This window comes from Podarcis erhardii (genome assembly GCF_964252035.2).
Source record: "Podarcis erhardii genome assembly, chromosome: 17".
Lineage (NCBI taxonomy): Eukaryota > Metazoa > Chordata > Lepidosauria > Squamata > Lacertidae > Podarcis > Podarcis erhardii.
This window is the reverse complement of record NC_138515.1, coordinates 25,701,782-25,712,320: the sequence shown is the minus strand read 5'-3', so window position 1 is coordinate 25,712,320 and position 10,539 is coordinate 25,701,782.

Sequence of the window (10,539 nt, the reverse complement as noted above, 5' to 3'; positions counted from 1 at the left end):
GGCGTGCTGTGGTCCAGGGGGTCACGAAGAGTCGGACATGACTAAACGACTAAACAAAAACAAAGGAAAAGCAGGACATTCCAGGATCAAAGCAGAAACCGGGACAGCTTCTGTAAATCTAGGACTGTCCCTGGAAAATAGGGACACTAGGAAGCCCCGGGGAATGTTCTCCAGCAGTGAAGCAAGGCTGGGTAAAGTGGCTACATGGGAGTCAAGAGGTCTCATCAGGAAGTTGCAGGAGATACAAGCAGGTGGGAGGCTTAGTTTGTAAAGAGAGGGGGGAAGGATGGAAACCAATCCTGCAAAATATTCAGTGGTTAAAAGAGGTTCTGAGACAGCCTAAGGATCTACGCATTCATTCAGATTCATGGCTTTGGGGATTCATCAAGACTCCAATATTTGGGGATTCACTCAGACTCCCAGCTTTGGAGATTGTGGCATGTTTACAAGCACCATGAGTGTAGTTTTGAAGAAGTTTTGAAGTACTTTTCTCTGACTGATGACTTCCCAGTTTTAGAATTTCTCCAGGAATTTCCCCAGTCACAGTAGGCGATTACACATAAGCAGTCACATGTATGAACTCACCCACTTATTGATGTGTAACTGGGCCCACAGAAAATTCTGTTTGAGCCAGGTGAAATTAAGGTATTCTGGAAGGAAGTTTCATCAGTAATGAGGCATAATATACCTACAGTTATTATCCCACCAGATTTGACTATCATCTGAAGGCAGCCCTGTTTAGGGAAGTTTTTAATTAACTTCTAGTTGGAAGCCTCCCAGAGTGGCTGGGGAAACCCATCCAGATGGGCAGGGTATAAATATATTATTATTATTATTATTATTATTATTATTATTGGCTCCATAGAAGGAAGTCACATATATCCTCAGTGCTTTTTCTGGGGGGACGCAATGGGATGCATACCCCTAAACATTTTGTGAATCTAAGTTTGGCCTCATTGAGGGGCAGAATTTCAATATGAGGAGGAAAATGAGAGTACCCCACCCCCCAAAAAGCACTGGATATCCCCAATTAATTATCATTGATTTATTGGCAGCCACAAGAACTTGGATATGCCCTGTGAATAGGGGGATCAGACAGAGCAGGATATAGAAGATGTTATGCCTATGTTGACATCAACACATCTGATGAGAGGAGGGGTTGGATCAAAAATGAAGGAAAGGAATAAACAAGATAAAGAGACATGTTGATAATGGGAATTGGTTTGTGGTCTTTAACCAGAAACATTTCGTTGAGGATGCTGACTTTTCAGATAAGAAAGAAAGATGTGAGTGCATTGTTGTACACAAATATGAAACGAAAACTTAGATTTGTTTTGTAATATTTCATCTCAAGAAATTTAATAGCAAAGCAAAGGTAAAAGGTAAAGGTAAAGGAACCCTGGACAGTTAAGTCCTGTCAAAGGCAATTATGGGGTGCGGTGCTCATCTCGCTTTTTATTTTATTTTATAAATATGTTATTAAGTTTCTTTTGTTATAACAAATTGCAAATACAATTATCCAATTTTACATTTTACAATCCCCACCCTCCCCGTTGACTTCCCTCATCTTCCCTTTCTGGTTTGTTACATTATTTGTTATCGTCTGCATATTAATATACTTTAGATGTTATTGCATTGTTTTTCTTCATATTTTACTTAAATAAGATTGTGAATGTTTATTCAAAACCTGCCAATGACTCCATCTCTTTTTGTTGCTTCTGTAAGTAAGCTTTTTAGGCTGAGGGAGCCGGCGTTTGTCCACAGACAGCTTTCTGGGTCATGTGACCAGCTTGGGACACCATGATGAGTGCCAAAGTCCTCGGAAACACTGTTTACCTTCCTGCTGCAGTGGTACCTATTTATCTACTTGCACTGGTGTGCTTTCGAACTGCTAGGTTGGCAGAAGCTGGGACAGACCGACAGGAGCTCACCCCGTCATGCAGATTTGAACTGCTGACCTTCAACAAGCCCAAGAGGCTCAACGGTTTAGACCACAGCACCACGCCGGATCCCTTACTGAAGGGAGAAAAAACACCTTTACTGAAAAAAGGTATTTAATTTTAATTGACATCATATGACTGGGATATGTTAGTAGAGCATGAGACTCTTAATCTCAGGGTCATGGATTCAAGTTTCACATTGGGCAAAAAGATTCCTGCATTTCGGGGGGGGGGGTTGGACTAGATCAGTGTTTCCCATCCTTGGGTCTTCAGCTGTTTTTTAACTACAATTCCCATCATCCCTGACCACTGGTCTTGCTAGCTAGGGTTGATGGGAGTTGTAGTCCAAAAACAGCAAGGCTGGGAAACAGGGGACTGGATGACCCTCATGGTCCCTTCCAACTCTACAATTCTATGATTTTATGAAATGACATGGTGGTTCTATATGAGGTGATTAATTTGTGATGGTTCACACCTGTGAGTCACTTAGTGATGCTACAGTGAATGAATGTTGAACATACACCTCCATTAAGAGGGGTATCCCAAGGATTCTTCAGAAAATGTGAAGTCATATAATGCCCCCCCCAAAAAACCCCAAACTAAACAAACAAACAAAAAAAACCCTTCAGAACATGACATCCAGATAAAAATCACTGAATACTAAAAAATTCAAATCACTTCTTCACTTTCTTCAAAGAGGACATAGAATTGTCACATGAACATTTTTTAAAGCTCAGCTAAAACCAATATTGAGGGGACGTGGGTGGCGCTGTGGTCTAAACCACAGAGCCTAGGGCTTGCTGATCGGAAGGCTGGCGGTTCGATCCCTGCAATGGAGTAAGCTCCTGTTGTTTGGTCCCTGCTTCTGCCCACCTAGCAGTTCAAAAGCACATCAAAGTGCAAGTAGATAAATAGGTACTGCTCCGGCGGGAAGGTAAATGGTGTTTCCATGCATTACTCTGGTTTGCCAGAAGCGGCTTAGTCATGCTGGCCACATGACCCAGAAGCTGTCTGTGGACAAACGCCGGCTCCCTCAGCCAATAAAGCGAGATGAGCGCCGCAACCCCAGAGTCGGCCACGACTGGACCTAATTGTCAGGAGTCCCTTTACCTTTACCTTACAACCAATATTAATGCTCCAGAATGGGAGATTTGAAATACTATATATATTTGAAGTAAATTTCTGATAAATGAAGTTAGAATATATGTACCTCACACCCATTCTGAATGCCTCCCTTAACATAAGGCCTTTACATCTCGATATTCCTTTCAAATATACCCCCGCGTCTAAATGAAATTACAACAAACAATAAAGCTGTCTCTGTTTCCTGCTGTGGCACTATTTTTCTTTCACTGAACTTTTTCTCTTAACTTGGAAGAAAGGACAAAACCAGCAGTCAAGCGTTTGACTTCCACTGTGATGTGATTTGACTTGCTTTCATCCTTTAAATTAAAGGCTCGAGGCAAAATTACTTTGTCACATAGCCAGATTCTCTGGGGAAATTTTGAAAGTGCCTAAAGAATTTAGGAATTGAATTCAAGAGAATGTCAATGGAAATTGTATTATTTAAGTGCTCTAGATATGTTCAAACAAGGCAGAAATTCGTGGCAAAGTCAATTTTGTTTCTGCCATCTCCTGCTACCCTTGCAGTTGCGAATAAGGAGGCTATGGAATATATTCTTAGTACTTGTTGCATCTATGATGAAAGAAAGACAAAAAAGACCAAAGAAGAAAAAGAAAAGGTTTTGGAAAGAATTTGCATGCAAACAGAACTAAAGTGAGCCAGTGTGGTGCACTGGTTGGAATGTTGGACTAGGACTCATTAATGGTTCCTTGTTATCCTGGGGAAAAGTGAAGAGTGAGGTGCCACAGGGTTCTGTCCTGGGCCCGTTATTGTTCAATGGCTTCATAAACGACTTGGATGAAGGAATTGTCAGAAACGTCTTGCATGCACAGACATTCTGCCAAGTGTGGTGTTGAAAGGTGTGGTTGTGCCTTATGTTGTTGTTTAGTCGTTTAGTCGTGTCCGACTCTTTGTGACCCCATGGACCAGAGCACGCCAGGCACTTCTATCTTCCACTGCCTCCCACAGTTTGGTCAAACTCATGCTGGTAGCTTCAAAAACACTATCCAACCATCTTGTCTTCTGTCGTCCCCTTCTCCTTGTGCCCTCCATCTTTCCCAACATCAGGGTCTTTTCCAGGGAGTCTTCTCTTCTCATGAGGTGGCCAAAGTATTGGAGCCTCAGCTCCACGATCTGTCCTTCCAGTGAGCACTCAGGGCTGATTTCCTTAAGAATGGATAGGTTTGATCTTCTTGCAGTCCATGGGACTCTCAAGAGTCTCCTCCAGCACCATAATTCAAAAGCATCAATTCTTTGGCGATCAGCCTTCTTTATGGTCCACCTCTCACTTCCATACATCAGTACTAGGAAAACCATAGCTTTAACTATACGGACCTTTGTTGGCAAAGTGATGTCTCTGCTTTTTAAGATGCTGTCTAGGTGGTGCCTTATAGTGACGCCATTTTGGATGGAAGTCATTGTCAGTATCAACTTTGTCCATGGAAAATTCCAAAATTCTAGGATGCACACAATTTATATTCCAACACTGTGGGCCTTGACAGAAGGGTAATGCAAGTGGTCTTTGTGCACCCTGTTGGTGGCCAAAAGGCTGTTGTTACAACACTGGAAGAAACACTTTTGATGCCAAAGTGTGTGCTGTGCCTGAAGCATAACCCCAGAGCTAGAGAGGGAAACCTGGTGAATGTTGATGAGTTTGTTTCCATTTCGTCTTGAATATTCAGATGGCAGCCTAGCCTGAACCATAGGGTGACCTCTGCTAGTACAGGCAGGAGAAGCAAATTACCCTCAGCAATGCTTGTGAAAGGGGCTGGAAATGGACCAAGACAGACTTTGACTCATCAGTTGTCTGAATTATGGGTGGCTCTTGAAGAAGACAAAACGGCTGAAAGTTGATGTTTCTGGGCAGGTGTCGAAGAAGTGCCTGTTTTGATCTCTCTGCACATTTCAGAAGGCTGGGTTATGTGTGAAAGTGAAGTAGTGTCTCAGATCAGAATGATGAGGCAAGACTTTCTGAAGCTTTTGCAGTCCACTGTTGCACAAACGGTAATTAAAATGGGGCAGACAGAGCACACAGTGTTGAAATTGCTGGTAATGGATGGTGCTCTGCTTGCTGATACACACAAGCACGATCTGTGGTGGTTAGAAAAATATAGCTTTGCCTAGAACTCAGCAAGGCAAGCAGAGATCTGGCTAGACAATGGAAATGGCCTAAATGCCCTGCGGTATTGGTGGCTGTCTGGCCTCTGGTGCAATATTCCTAAATATAAGCGGCAGTGGTGGAAAGGAAGCCATAATATGTTCCAGTAACTAAGAAAGGACTTCAAGCCACCTTTGTTGTTGTTGTTTAGTTGTTTAGTCGTGTCCGACTCTTTGTGACCCCATGGACCAGAGCACGCCAGGCACTTCTATCTTCCACTGCCTCCCGCAGTTTGGTCAAACTCATGCTGGTAGCTTCAAAAACACTATCCAACCATCTCGTCCTCTGTCGTCCCCTTCTCCTTGTGCCCTCCATCTTTCCCAACACCAGGGTCTTTTCCAGGGAGTCTTCTCTTCTCATGAGGTGGCCAAAGTATTGGAGCCTCAGCTTCAGGATCTGTCCTTCCAGTGAGCACTCAGGGCTGATTTCCTTAAGAATGGATAGGTTTGATCTTCTTGCAGTCCATGGGACTCTCAAGAGTCTCCTCCAGCACCATAATTCAAAAGCATCAATTCTTAGGTGATCAGCCTTCTTTATGGTCCAGCTCTCACTTCCATACATCACTACTGGGAAAACCATAGCTTTAACTATACGGACCTTTGTTGGCAAGGTGATGTCTCTGCTTTTCATGGATCAAGCCACCTAGTAATGGCTAAATCATAGAACTGCAGTGTTGGAAGGGAACCCTGAGGATCATCTAGTCCAAATGCCTGCCATGCAAGAATAGGCAACTGTCCCATATGGGGATCGAATCTCCATCCTTGGCGTTATCAGCATCACACTCTAACCAACTGAGTTACCCAGCTTCTCATTTCTCCACTCTTAAGTTCAGTTCTCCACAATTCTACATCAGTTTGCGTTTTTTCATATAGGAAGTCCCATGAAAATCCAGCAGCGCTTTAGTGTGAATTTTGTCTATTACACACAACTTTGCAGGCAATTTTTTCCTAATGGGCACATTTTTGCAAGCAAGCATCCCTAATAGTTATAGGCATCTTATTCAAACTTTACTCTACTACATGCATTTTTTGTATCCACTACTTTGTTTTAGTTGCTGGACTTTTAAACACTTATTTTCTGGGTTTTGGGGGTGCTGTAAGAAGGAGCAGATCCACTTCCTGTATGAACCGAAGTTGGGTTTCAGAAAGCTTTGATGATTGTGCCAAGTCCAAGGACTGGAGGGAGCAAAATAAATGATTTCTAAACATCCTTGAATACATGGATCATTCTTCCCACCATACAAACTTTGACATTAACAGAGAGATGGACACTATATCTTCCTTTGAATATAGTTTTGGTTGACAGTTTTCTGATAGCAGCACCAAAGGAATTCCTGGAGAAGAGGATTCTGGTTACTCCCTATTCTAATTAAAAAAGAGTGGATTTATCACTGTGACCCACTCAAGCCTGTTCTGGAGCAACACAGAATTGTTGCTTAATTGGGAATGAAATATCTTACTCCTTTCATCCATTTGTATCTTTAGGTACCTTTTGATGTTACATAATGTTTGTTCTGAATTTGAGAGTTACCTATGTCTCTCCTCTTTTATTCAGCTAGGAAGCAGCTGTTCAAGGAAAAACACCCCAATTATAAACTATGGGATGAACTTTGGGGATATAAGATATGAACTAAAGTTGTGTGAGTGATGACTTCCCCTGTTGTCTGGAATTGCCCAGGTGTGTGCCTTTATGTTTGTTAAATTGGATTGTTTTATTTTAACCAAGTTTTTCATCCCTGTTTAGAGACAGAAATCTTGTTTGGGGCAATTAGTTTGACGAATGAGGGTACAATCTTAGCTAGAAACCAGGTGATTTCAAGGTTTTACTTCCAAGCTTGGAGGAGAATTTATGGCTTAAGTTTGATAAGGACAACTGGAAAACTCAGAGTTGCAAAAAGAAAGAAAGAAAGAAAGAAAGAAAGAAAGAAAGAAAGAAAGAACACACAGAATCTTGGGAAAAGGGCCATTTTTTTTAATGGGAAGATTATTTAGAGGTGTAATGAGAGATAGCCAATCCGATTTGAATTGAGAGGGTTTTTTATTTTGGGGACACACAGATAAGGGCTAACTACTCCTTATTTTACACAGCTTTCCACCCTGAGCAATCTTCCTTTTCTTACATTGTCCCATCCTGTAACACATTTCCTATATCTCCTGAAGGCATCCTGGCTTGGAGGTTTTTGGGAGGTGAAGGGTATGTTTGTGATTTTTGCATGTTGCTTTTAGCCTTTACTCATTACTCTCCAACACCCTTCAGGCCTCGGTCCTGTATACCTGAAGGAGCGTCTCCACCCCCATCATTCAGCCCAGACACTGAGGTCCAGTGCCGAGGGCCTTCTGGCAGTTCCCTCACTGTGAGAAGTGAGGTTACAGGGAACCAGGCAGAGGGTCTTCTCGGTAATGGCGCCTACCCTGTGGAACGCCCTCCCAGCAGATGTCAAGGCAATAAACAACTATTTTACTTTTAAAAGACAACTGAAGGCGGCCCTGTTTAGGGAAGTTTTTAATGTCTGACGCTGTATTGTTTTTAATATTTGGTTGGAAGCTGCCCAGAGTGTCTGGGGAAGCCCAGCCAAATGGGCGGGGTATAAATAATAAATTATTATTACTATTATTAAATCCACCCCAATATTAAGAAATATTATCCCACATCTCACTTACATCTCACAAACTAGGGCTAGGTGTCACCAGCATACTGGTGGCCCCTTGCCCCGCATCTTCTAAAGATTGCCCCCAGAGGCTTCATGTAACTGTGAATTAGCCTTGGGGGCTCAGTCATATCACCCTGCCTATCCATTGCAGGGGCTGAATCACAGTCACCCAATACTATTTCGTGAAACCAACCGCATAAGTAGAAGTGAAACCGCAAGTGCGTTGCCTTGGAGTCTTTGCGAGCTGAAGAGCTGGAGCTCCAGACAAAGTCTGGTCTTCACAGGATCACAGAACTGTAGAGTTGGAAGGGACACTGAGGATCACCTAGTCCAATGCCCCACAAAGCAGGAATATGCAGCTGTCCCATACAGGGATCAAATTTGCAACTTTCGCGTTATCAGCGCCATGCTGTAAGCAACTGAGCTATCCAGGCTTCCTTCTTTTAGACACTGGCGGAGGAAGAGGAGTGTGGGGGGAGCACACCGCCCCCGGCAGCGCGATCCCAGTGGGGTGCCATCACGGCTGCCCCCCCGCCCACGCTGGGCGCCACGCCCCCAGGATGCATGCCACGCCCCCAGGACGTGTGCCAGTCCTGCCCCACCTGCTCCCCACCTCCCCGTGCCGGAGCATGAAGCTCTGCCACTGCTTTTAGAGGCAAGCAATCTCTGCAGTGAATGTATTTCTAGCCTAGACTTTGCCAGTGGAAGATCCAGAGAAATATTTCTTTAGGGCTTTGAAATGGAAATACGTTTCCATCCTAAAATAGTTTGCTTTCAGATTCTCCTTGCAAAGACTGTGTTTCAGATTCCATGTATGTCCGAGAAGGGGCAATTCATTTAAAAATAAGTAAAGATCGCACAGGATTGGGGAGCGCTTTGATCTTTCCAATCAATACTGATTAGCCTGGGGAAACGTTTGAGCAAATATTAATTACAAAAAGACCAGGAGCTGCCATGAGCAACCTAAAGTATTAGCAAATTACCCAGCTGATGTCTCCTGCATACCCAATACATATAAGTGGCTTCTGAAGAGACCAGATGGGGCATTTGAGCAAATAGGGAATCACGGTTAGCATTGCAAAGTGTTCAGAGCCACTTACATTCCAGCTGCACGAACCATTTAAAATGGGCAACAGTTCATAAATTGTAATAATGTACAGGTACCTCGTGCCTTCATTGTAAGGAGGGAGTTCCAGAAGAGGGATTGAAATGGCAAAGGAGTAAATGGAGAAGAGAAGAAAGGGAGAGAAGTGGAGGAGCAAAAACTTGTGGAGAGACAGGCAGTAGTTACGTGTCTTGGCAGTTGGTTGGAAGAAAGTCTCAAACAGCAACAGAGCAGGATGGCTGCTTAAACAACTGGTGACCTATCACAAGTCGCACAGTCCACTAAACTATATGATGGGCCAGCTGTGGAGCTGCATGCCTCTTGCTGCTTGCCTAAGACTGCAAAAGCTGGGGAAAGTTTGCTATGCACCTGGAGGGCTGCAGTACATGACCAATGAACTAGAAGCATACAGAACTGCCTTACACCATATGTCCATCTAGCCCAGGGTTTCCCAAACCTGTGTCTCCAGCTGATTTGGGACTACAATTCCCATCATCCCTGACCACTGGTCCTGCTAGCTAGGGATGATGGGAGCTATAGGGACACCTTATCTAGTCCAATATTGTCTCCAGACACTCTCAGGCTCTGGGGGTCTTTCGCAGGCATGACACCTTAGATTGTTTTTGCGGGACAGCCTAGGGATTTCACCTTGCAGGAGCTTCACAACTCCCCTGTTTTTTGAAGGGTGTGAAAGCTTCTCCCAGACATGCTTTGTTCTCAGGTTAACAGATCTCAGGAAAACAGAAATAGCACACAGGTTGTGCCACAACTGCTGGCATTTTAGTGAGGGTTTTCTGCAACAAATCACCAGGGCTGTGTAAGCTTCTGCAGCAAGAAATAGTATGTGTGTAGAAATAGTAACTGGGTAAACAGACACACTGTGGTCAGTGAGTCTGTGAGAGAGAATGCTCTTGTTGTCATGATTCATGACCTTGCAGTGTTTTGCAGAAAACTGTGGCCGGGATTCAGGCTACTTCCTCTGGGTGGGGTATGGGAGCATCCCGTTGCCTCTCCATGGCCTCTCCTTGGCCGCCACCACTAGCCTCCTCTCTTGGGCAGCTCGTAGTGGCTTCTGGAGAGCAGGCCAGGAGGGGGAGACATTGAGGTCCAGCCCCACATGACATGTCAGCTCTAAAATATGTACCACCCTCGGTAGTGGCGCCTGCCCTGTGGAACGCCCTCCCATCAGATGTCAAGGAAATAAGCAACTATCTTACTTTTAAAAGACATTTGAAGGCAGCCCTGTATTGGGAGATTTTTAATATTTAATGCTGTGTTGTGTTTTTAACATTCGGTTGGGAGCTGCCCAGAGTGGCTGGGGAAACTCAACCAGATGGGCGGAGTATAAATTAATAATAATTATATATATATATATATATATATATATATATATATATATATATATATAGTGCAGGCAGAGGGTAGGGCTGCCCTGGGTGGGAAGAAAGGAGGAACGGAGCAGAGTGCAAAGGAGTCTTGATATTTTTTATATATGCTTTGTGCATCAGTGTCTCATCTTGCTCCTTTCTAAAAATTATTTATTGGTGTGTGTTTTTCTTTTTG